General features: G+C 40.9%; 1 protein-coding gene across 4 annotated transcripts in view; it reads right to left on the reverse strand.

Annotated features, from left to right (window-relative positions):
- The window catches only part of MRTFB (myocardin related transcription factor B), an 81,100-nt gene extending 76,483 nt beyond the window's left edge, over positions 1-4,617 (reverse strand). For 3 of the 4 annotated variants that reach the window (XM_075165020.1, XM_075165024.1, XM_075165019.1), the window contains exons 1-2: positions 4,500-4,617; positions 1,140-1,184 (exon numbers count right to left, since the gene is read on the reverse strand). The gene's annotated coding sequence lies outside the window, so the exon portion shown is untranslated. Of the gene's footprint in view, positions 1-111; positions 213-1,139; positions 1,185-4,499 lie in introns of all 4 variants that reach the window. The other variant, XM_075165021.1, reaches the window with a different exon arrangement.
- Between the last annotated feature and the right edge of the window lie 4,385 nt (positions 4,618-9,002).

Here is a 9,002-nt window from a genome sequence, read left to right on the forward strand (position 1 = left end):
CTTCAGGTTAAAGGAAGCTCCCCTATCTTTAAGAGTTTCCAGTTGCTAATTTTTTGCCTAACACTACAGTTCTGGGGTTTGTCAAAATACATCAATGCTCCAGATACATACCACCTTCTGTGTATATCCAGAAAATTTTGTACGTCTTGCTGTTCTTCCATTCTCTGGAGCAGTTCTCAGCCATGAAAGTTGTGTGCAGTGTCTGGCTTTTTCTGTAGAGGTGGAGCCAATGCTCTGTTTCATCTTAGAGGGGCCTCAGCAGAAATTATCAAGGAGGCTTTAAGCTTGATGCTCTGTCTCAAAGTTATTCTGAAAATAAAACAACCCCTCCCACCCCCCCAACAAAGCCCTCCTTCCCATACAAAAGATGGGGAGGGAGAGGGCAGGATCGGGATTTTCACCATTTCGGTACCACCTGAACATCAGAGGCACACAGTTCCAAAACTGACAATGTTTTAGTCGATATAACCTAAGTTCCTTATTTTACTAAGCTGCTCGAGTACCTTCCTTGTATCTATTGAAATAGAATTCTATCAGCAGCCATTAAACATTCTTAGTTACTCCCTTCGAGAGAGAATTTTCCTCTCCTCATCTATAACTGGATTTATTTAATCAAAAAACACATTGGGTCTGGTGGTACTTTGGAAGTGCTGTGCTGTTAAGTGCTCTGGCGCTATCCTGGTACTAGCCTGAGTCACTGCAGAATAATTGTTAAAAATAAACAAAATGCTACATTGGCCAAAGTTTTACCTACCAATATCAAAACTATTAACATTTAGAAAAAGTCTAACATAATCTGTGAAGGCTTGCAAGCATGACAGTCCTTTAAAAAAGAGAAAATATTATTTAATCAACATAAGAATATTTAAGTCAAAATTCTAAGAGGTGATTAAAAAACGCTCATATCAAATGGCAAAGCAAAAACATCACAAAAACTTGCCCTTAGCTTACGTAACAAAGGTATTACATATCCTCAAATTCCTGTTTGTATGAGAACATATCTATTGGAAAACCTTTCATTTTAACAGGATTAAAAAACCAGCACAATTTAAAGTGATACACTGCTCACTAAAAAATAGCAGCTTTATAAAAACCCCTGTATTTAGAAAGCTTTAATTGTTTTAAGATATAGCACTTACCTTGTATTTCTAGCCTCCTTCTATAGTGTCTGTTTCAGCACATTTCTGGTCAATTGGAAAGTAAAGATAGGAAAAACAAAAATCACAAAAATGTCACAAGGTTTCTTTATTTTAAAAGTTACATATTCTATTCCACCTAAGAAACTAAAACGTTAAGAATACAAGTTGCTTTTTCTCAGTTTTTGCAGTTTTGTGATGTTAAAGTATCTTACTAGGTTAAAAATCCTTAGAGTAAACTAATTTCAATATGCTCTAAGCTCATTTTAGCACCTTTCATATTACTACTCAAGTTCTAACACACTAATTATTAGTCTTTCCAGCCACCTCTGGCAAGAATAATAGTGCTAGATGTGCATCACCCACTCCTTTTAACTCAGCTACCATATACAAGAGCAGTCCTAGCTCCTTCAAGTCCAGCTTGCATAATTCCTTAGAGCCGGTATGTCTTCACGCTTGGAAGTTTAAGTGCCAATTATATCTATGCACTATAACTTCATGTAATTACAGAAATACATTTTAGTTTTCTATAGATTCCAATAGGAAGGAACCTTTATAAAGAAAAAGGAAACTGTCCACAACCACATTTTGGCTTTTTGCTATGACAACAACTCAAACACATTTGTTCCGTCATCAACATTTCATTTATTAGTGTATTTTAGAGTATATGTGTACATACATGCATATACAGACACACATGATTATGTCAATGGAAACCTACTGCATACTAAATTTAGAAAACTTAAAAAAAATCACAGTTATCTTTAAGGTTGGCATTTATTAAATGCCATTTCATACAACATTAATGAGGTTTTCCAGTTTGGGCTTTGAACCCATAGGTATATCACCTAAAAGGTCCCATACATTGCTCAGCCACACAATGTTGCTTTTGTTCTGAGAGATGAATCCTAACCGATAAGGTTTTTCTTCTTTTATAGGTTTGCATGCTGAAGCTGCTGTTATGGTTTCTACACATACCAGTGAAAGAGGTTAAAAATTAAACATGTAATAAACTAAACCAAAACCAAAACACACAAGAGGGAGAGGTTACAAGATGGAAACTCCAAAAAGGCCTAAAAAAGAAATGGCCTACAATAAAAGGTATTCCCTCTTCCTTCCAATAATTATTTAATCAGAAATCTAAATGCTGTTTAAAAAACCCCAAAAAACCAAAGCCCCAATTAAGTATATTCCCTATCTAATATATTAACTCATAATTTCATCAATTATCTAATTTGATTTCTAAGCTAACAAGCAAGGGCTCCAATTTATTGAACATTTTACGCATATAAACACTAAATTTGGCTGAATATCTGTGTATTAACCTCCACCTCTAAAGTGTTTTTTTTTTAATAATTCATTCAATAGAACCCCACAAATTAAAAACGGTAAATATCAAGGTGATTTTCATGTTACTGTAGGACTGCTCCTAAAAATTCACCTGTATCATTAAGTCCAGTTTTCTACATTTCTCCAAATACAGCTAAACTGTGAAAGTTGTTCTGCACTTGCAATAATGTACTAAGGATTTTCAGCTTCCAAATGTTTTTATTTTCTTAATAACTGGTGTGATTACCAGACAGCACTCTGTCAAGTTTTAAATGCAAGTTATACCACAAAATCATAATTTGCCCTAACTAATTGCACAGGAAAGAAAACTTCAGGAAGGAACTAGATAAAATGTCAAACATTAAGAAAATAATCTTATGAAATGCCAGATGTGCCTTTGTTGAGAGCTTTAAAATATCAATTAATTCAAAACCTGGGCATTTTTCCATCATAAAGGGAAAGATACAGTGTGAGGAAGAAGTGTAATCACCTTCCCATAAACACGAACTTTAGAACATCCTGTACTCACAGTACAGTGTAAGCTGTTTTTTTTTTCTTAAAAGCTGACTGATGTTAGTCTAAATCTTTTATACATACTGACAGCAAAGTTATGAGATTTCACAGTGCTGTTTGTGAAATATGCATGAAAAGATCGGTTTCTGGTATTTACTTAATGATTAAACAAATTACTTGCTTTATCTTAAATCCTGTAGTATTTTATTTCAGCTATATTGCCTGCTGCAGCCATGAAGTCTTAGTATTATCTCTCTCAACTGCATTGAGATAGCATAACAGCAGTTTTCTGCACTGCATATTTAGAAACCAATACAAAAGCCATATAAATGGAATAAAGGCAGATGTATTTGCTGGCACAAAGGAAAGGCACTGCAGGGCAGGCTCTTTACCTTGCTCCCTCCATTCCGAAGTGTCACTCCCACAAGTGTTAACCGATTTATGTGCATCTGAGATACAGATCTGTGCATACAACTGCTGCAGATACACTTGTCATCTCACGTACAAAGCTGATTAACCAAGTGCCATCTAAAGTCTATGTATTTCACAAATAACAAACCAAACCCTTCAACAGTCCCTGATCTGAGGGCAGCTGCTCTTTTAACACGTAAGTGAACCTACGCTGTAGTTGCATGATTTAGGTGATCAAGGCCAGAGGTCTCAACTTCATTGCTTTGAACAAGGAAAAGCTTTCGTTTCAATATACGTATTTTTAAGGCCAGGCCCTGCAGTTATGCCTTTCTACGCACAGGCCCCGTACCTCACCCAGGAGTTTGTGTGCCTTACTAAAAAAAAAAAAAAAAAAAGATCTGTGACCGCAGTGCAACACAAGGAAAATCTATCAGCGTAAGCACGGCAGCAGTCGAGCTGGGCAGAGCTCCAGGGGAGACGCATCCCAGAGCGCGATGCGAGAGGTGCCGGCACCAGCACCCCCGCTCCGGGCTGACTCCACCTGCGCGGCCCTGCGGGGCGGGGGAGCCCCCACAGAGAGGCCCGGCAGGCTGGGGGGGGACGCCGCCGCCGCCACCACCACGACGACGACGTCCCCAGGAGCCAGCCCTGCGGGGATCCTGCCCTCCCCCGGCAGGGAGGGGGAGGCCGCCGCCGCCCCCGGCCCGACCAGCGCGGAGGGCGGGCGGGCGCCCCTCCTGGCGCCGGGCCAGGGCGGCGAGGCGCACTCCCGCACGCCTCAGCCTCCTTAAGATGGCTCTGGCTGGCGCGAGCGGGCGGCCACCCGCGGGCGGGGCCGCGCAGCAGCCTACCTAGGGGCCAGATGGCAGCAGCTGGCTGGCGGCTGCCGCTCGCCGCCCTCCGTCCCCGCCGCGGCGGCGGCCGGCCCGACCCGACCCCGCGGGCGCGGCACCGCTGCCATCCCGCCGCGCGCCGGGGGCGAGCCGCCGCCGCCGCCCCGCCCGTCACGTGACGCGCGCTCCCCCGCGGACCCCGCGTGGAGGAGCCCGGCCGCGCGGCGGCACCGTCCGCCCCCCACTCCCTCCCTCACTCAGCCGCTCGCTCGCTCACCCTCGCTCGCCGCCGCCGCGGACATGTCCTCTCGCGAGCTCTGCGGCCGACACCGCCCTCGGGCGCGCGCCCCGGCGGTTGGCCCGCGGGCGGGGGCGGGGAGGCCGCGCGCGCTGGCGCTCTGCGGCCGCCTCACATGTGTGGGAGGCGGGGGGTGAGGAGGCGGGAAGGGGGCGGGGCGGCTGCATCCGGGTACTTGCGCCCCTCCGCGTCCCCTCACAGCGGGGCAGCTGAGGGGGCGGGTGGCTGCCCGCCCGCCCGCGGCCTCTCGCTGTGCTGCTTGTCCCGGCTGCCCCCCAGGCGCCTGCTCCGAAAACGTTATCGGGGATCCCTCCCCCAGGGCCCGAGGTAAACCGCCCCCCTCCCTCACGGTGCCCCCTCGCTCTGTCCCTCTCGGCCGAGGCGGCGCCCCGCGAGGGCTGTGACCGCCGCCCGTTCTCAGGTACCTCCTCGTTCTGGACGCACCCGGCTGGAGGCGGGAGGGTCGCGCCAGACTAGCCCCGTGCCCCGTGGCTTGGGTCGGGGGCGGCAGGGCCCAGCCGAGGGACCCGGGGCTAGGCGGGATTTCTGCAGCGCTGAGGCGAGGCTGGGGTGAGTAGAGCACAGCTCCCCGGCGCGTCCCGGGGCGCTTCCCACAGGGCTTTCCTCCAGGTGCTGCAGTTGCAAGCATTTGAAATTCGAAGCAAAGCTCACGGTACGACTTCAAACTTCGGCTGTGCAAACACATATAAACAAGATGGGACTCATAACTCGTGTGTTTTCCCTTCAGGCTTAGCAATAAATGTCTGAGGTGACTCAACTTGAGCAAACATCAAACCAATCTGGAGAAAAAAAAAGCATCTCTTAGAAGAAGTTTTAGAAACCTGATGATGTATGCTTGACAACGTGCAATAGAAAAAAAACGTGTTTATTCTGCAAGCAGAATATCAGCATGCACACACATAATAATTAGTTGCATGTATTGTGCAACATCGTGCTCACTGCAGTGAATATCTTCCTAACAAATGGACTTCTACTAATACAGAGCTAGTCCTGTTCCGTAAGTACACTGCATCAGGCCCATAATTATGCAACTCTGCTTCTCTTTTGTATTTTTTTTAGCTCACAGATTGAGAACTGAGTTGCCACTCGGTGCAACAGTCTAGTACAGCTTTTTATTATTTGCAATTTGCTAGTGTCCAGGAGCTTGCTAGGTTACATCGTGCTTATGCTACATGGTAACAAAGCAAAACATGGTTCCCTGCTCCACAGAGTTTTTCAATGCGTTTATTCAGAAGTGATACCACAGGCAAATGGAACGCATACATGCATTAAAAAAAAAAGTCAATTTTTAATTTCTTATGATTTTAAGATGCTAAACAACATTCTGATGTGGTTGTAGACTAATGCTTTGACATTTAAAGAATTACTTGTTCAAATTATTTAGATGGGTTGGAACGGTTATTATTTGTTTTGCTTTTTAAAACAGGGTACATATCTTTTACATTCCTCTAGATTACAGTTAGCTAATCAGATTTTATCCAATTTCAGAAACAAACTAAAAACAGCAATAACCCGGAAACTTAGCAATGAACTGTGTAAAGATCTCATTAAAACCTGTAACTTGTTCCAGATTTACTCCCGTCACCCTTCAAATAAAATAGTTCAGATGTGAGTCTGCTGTTAAAACCAGCAATACGAACAACTATAAATGAGTGCTCAGTTTAATGTGTAGCATTTAATTAATCAAATTAGGATTATAAAACAATTAAGGTGAAATTGAATAAAACCAATTTATGTCTGAAATTTCAGATTTCTAAGAAAATGGAAAAAAGCTGTATAATAGCACAGAGATTAAGATCTTAGTCCTGCTTTGCCATTACATTATTTGGAGAAGGTCCTAAAACTTTCGAAGCTGAGGCAGAGAAATGATAAACATACAAATTCAATGGATGTCTGTTGTGTCCAAACATCATCTTCTCAAACTGAGAGAAATGATACTCTGAATTAAAACAAATTATTACATAAGACCAAACAGCTATTGCTGTTAACAAAAACAGCAGAAAAAGTAACGGAGATGTATGTAACAGGGAAGTAGGTGAGACTGATAGAACTGTGCAGTGAAACAACTATTGGAATACCTTTAGTTCAAGGTCTTTTTGCATGGAAAAATGCTTTTAACATAGTAAGAAATTTGTAGGGATTAATTAAAGACGTTTACAAACTGATTCTTATTCAGCAATATTTGTGTTTTAACACAAACCAGGGATTCAACTGAACATAGCTACAACTCTATTTTTTACATATAGTCTCTAAGGACAAATCAAGGAGGCTTCATCAAGTCATCCCAATGACCATGCCTAGAACATGTATATTATCCTTCAGAATTACTAGATATTTGATGCTGCCCTCTCCTGTAACATCTTCTAATTTTATAATGTTTTGGGAGTAGAAAGTTGGTCTAGAGATTTCTAGGAAAACTAATAATTAAACAACAACAAAAAATCCTCACCTACAAATTCAATAGTGCACACAAAACTGAAAGTAATTGGGGGGAAACAGATTTATAATGTAAATTCCAGCAAAGAATTTTGGGTGTGAATGGTACTGAAGATGAGATGTCAGATAATTAGGCCAAAGAAATTATGTTACGACTTTTTTTCTTCTTCAAATGCACTGAATAACATGAATATTTGCCGTATTAATCTTCTTGGAATGGTTTCCATTCACAAATAATTCTTTATTTTCTGTTTTCCTGAAAACACAAGACATCCCATTGCTACAGAGAGATTATGTTGACAAAGTTCAGTCTGCCTCTTCACCTTTTTTTTTCCTTTAAGTGAGTCAACACATACTAACGGATTTAAAAAACAGAAACATAAAAAGATTAGCTACGATTTCAGGTGACAATAACATATAAATCACATTTCTATCTTGTATATAAGAATTGAAACTACATTATTGTTGCAGAAATGCAGATTACCTCTTTACAGAGTGTACAGAACATGGGGAAATGAGCATGTACAAGAACATTGTGCAAGAGGTGTAAAATCTCTTTAATGTCACAATGCAGTCTAGATTATTCTAGCTATTTCAATTGCTGCATGTATTAAGGCATTGCCAATTAATTGATTAGAACGGTATAGATGTGGTTCATATTATGGAATACCTTGAGTATTCCATGATAAGGAATACTACAGAATACTAAAAACCTGGAAAAAAAAAAAATAAGACGCCAAGGTGTGTTAAAAGGTTGACATTAAACACATTTGATACTCACTTCTTGAAGGTATTTGTGCTTTTTAAAACACCATAGTGATACTGCCAGGGAAAAGGAAGATGCATTTAAAGCAGCAAATAACTACTTGAAAACAGTTTCTCCCATAAAATCACTCTGTGGAAATTGTCCAGCTCCATGCAATAGCTCTTGTCTTTTGAGCACCACCTTTCCTGTCTTGGGCATGAACATATACAGCACTTCCTTCTTGTTACAGAAAAGTTCAACTACAGCACTCAGCATTTGCCTCCAAGAATAACAATGAACTCTATATTCCCTTTCTTACAATAGAAATAAACATAAGAAACAGAGGTACAATGATTTTAACTGCCAGAGTAATGCTGCTGTTTGAAAAGATGGACCTAACTCTCCCTCTGTTGCTTTCAAAGTAGTATCCCGCTGTTATAAACTGCTGAACATGAAAAGCAGACAAATGACACAATATCAATATTTTAATATCCAAATTAATGCACAAATAAAAATATTTGTTGTGATTTATAACAAATATGTACTTCATCATGCAGTTGTAAGCTGTATATTTTAGGGAAGGATTGTTCATTTAATGAAACAATGCAAAAAAATTTTTAGAAATTGTTCAGAAACTACAGATGCTTTTCAGTTCGAGTACAGGCTTTATATAAAGATTGTTCTAGAGATGAAAACACTGTGTTCAGGTTTGTTAATAAAGACAATTCATTATTTAAAACATACAATAAAAATATTCTGCAATTCATTTAAAATTAGCACAAGAATTAGCAAATTCACCCATACAGTTTTGCGTGGTTCTACACGTCAAAGTCATATCAAATACAAGCAGTAGTAGTAAAATTATCAGTGTACTTGTCTGAGATGTATCTGTAAAAATCTTACATATGACACCTCAAAATCATTGGAATTTTTTTCCAAAAGCTTTCCATCAGTTCTTTTCTCAAGCATATTAGAAGAGAGAGGGTTTATTATATGTCTTCTAGACCAACAAGTCCATATATGGGTTGATAAAGAGAAGACACTGTTGTCCAGAAATATTAAAAATATCTTGCTGTCACTCCTGCCTGTATATATAGCTTCATATGAACATGGAATTTCACTGCTGTTAATGCAATAACCAGTGCATTCAATTGACTAATTATCAATAATAACTTGCTACTGTTGTTTATAGAAAGATTGTCTTACAATGCCTGTATTCTGCAGGTAGTCTAGTCTATTTTTCTTTTTCTGATAAATATTTGGTAACTATATACAAAAAT

Source organism: Calonectris borealis, chromosome 16, assembly GCF_964195595.1.
Source record: "Calonectris borealis chromosome 16, bCalBor7.hap1.2, whole genome shotgun sequence".
Lineage (NCBI taxonomy): Eukaryota > Metazoa > Chordata > Aves > Procellariiformes > Procellariidae > Calonectris > Calonectris borealis.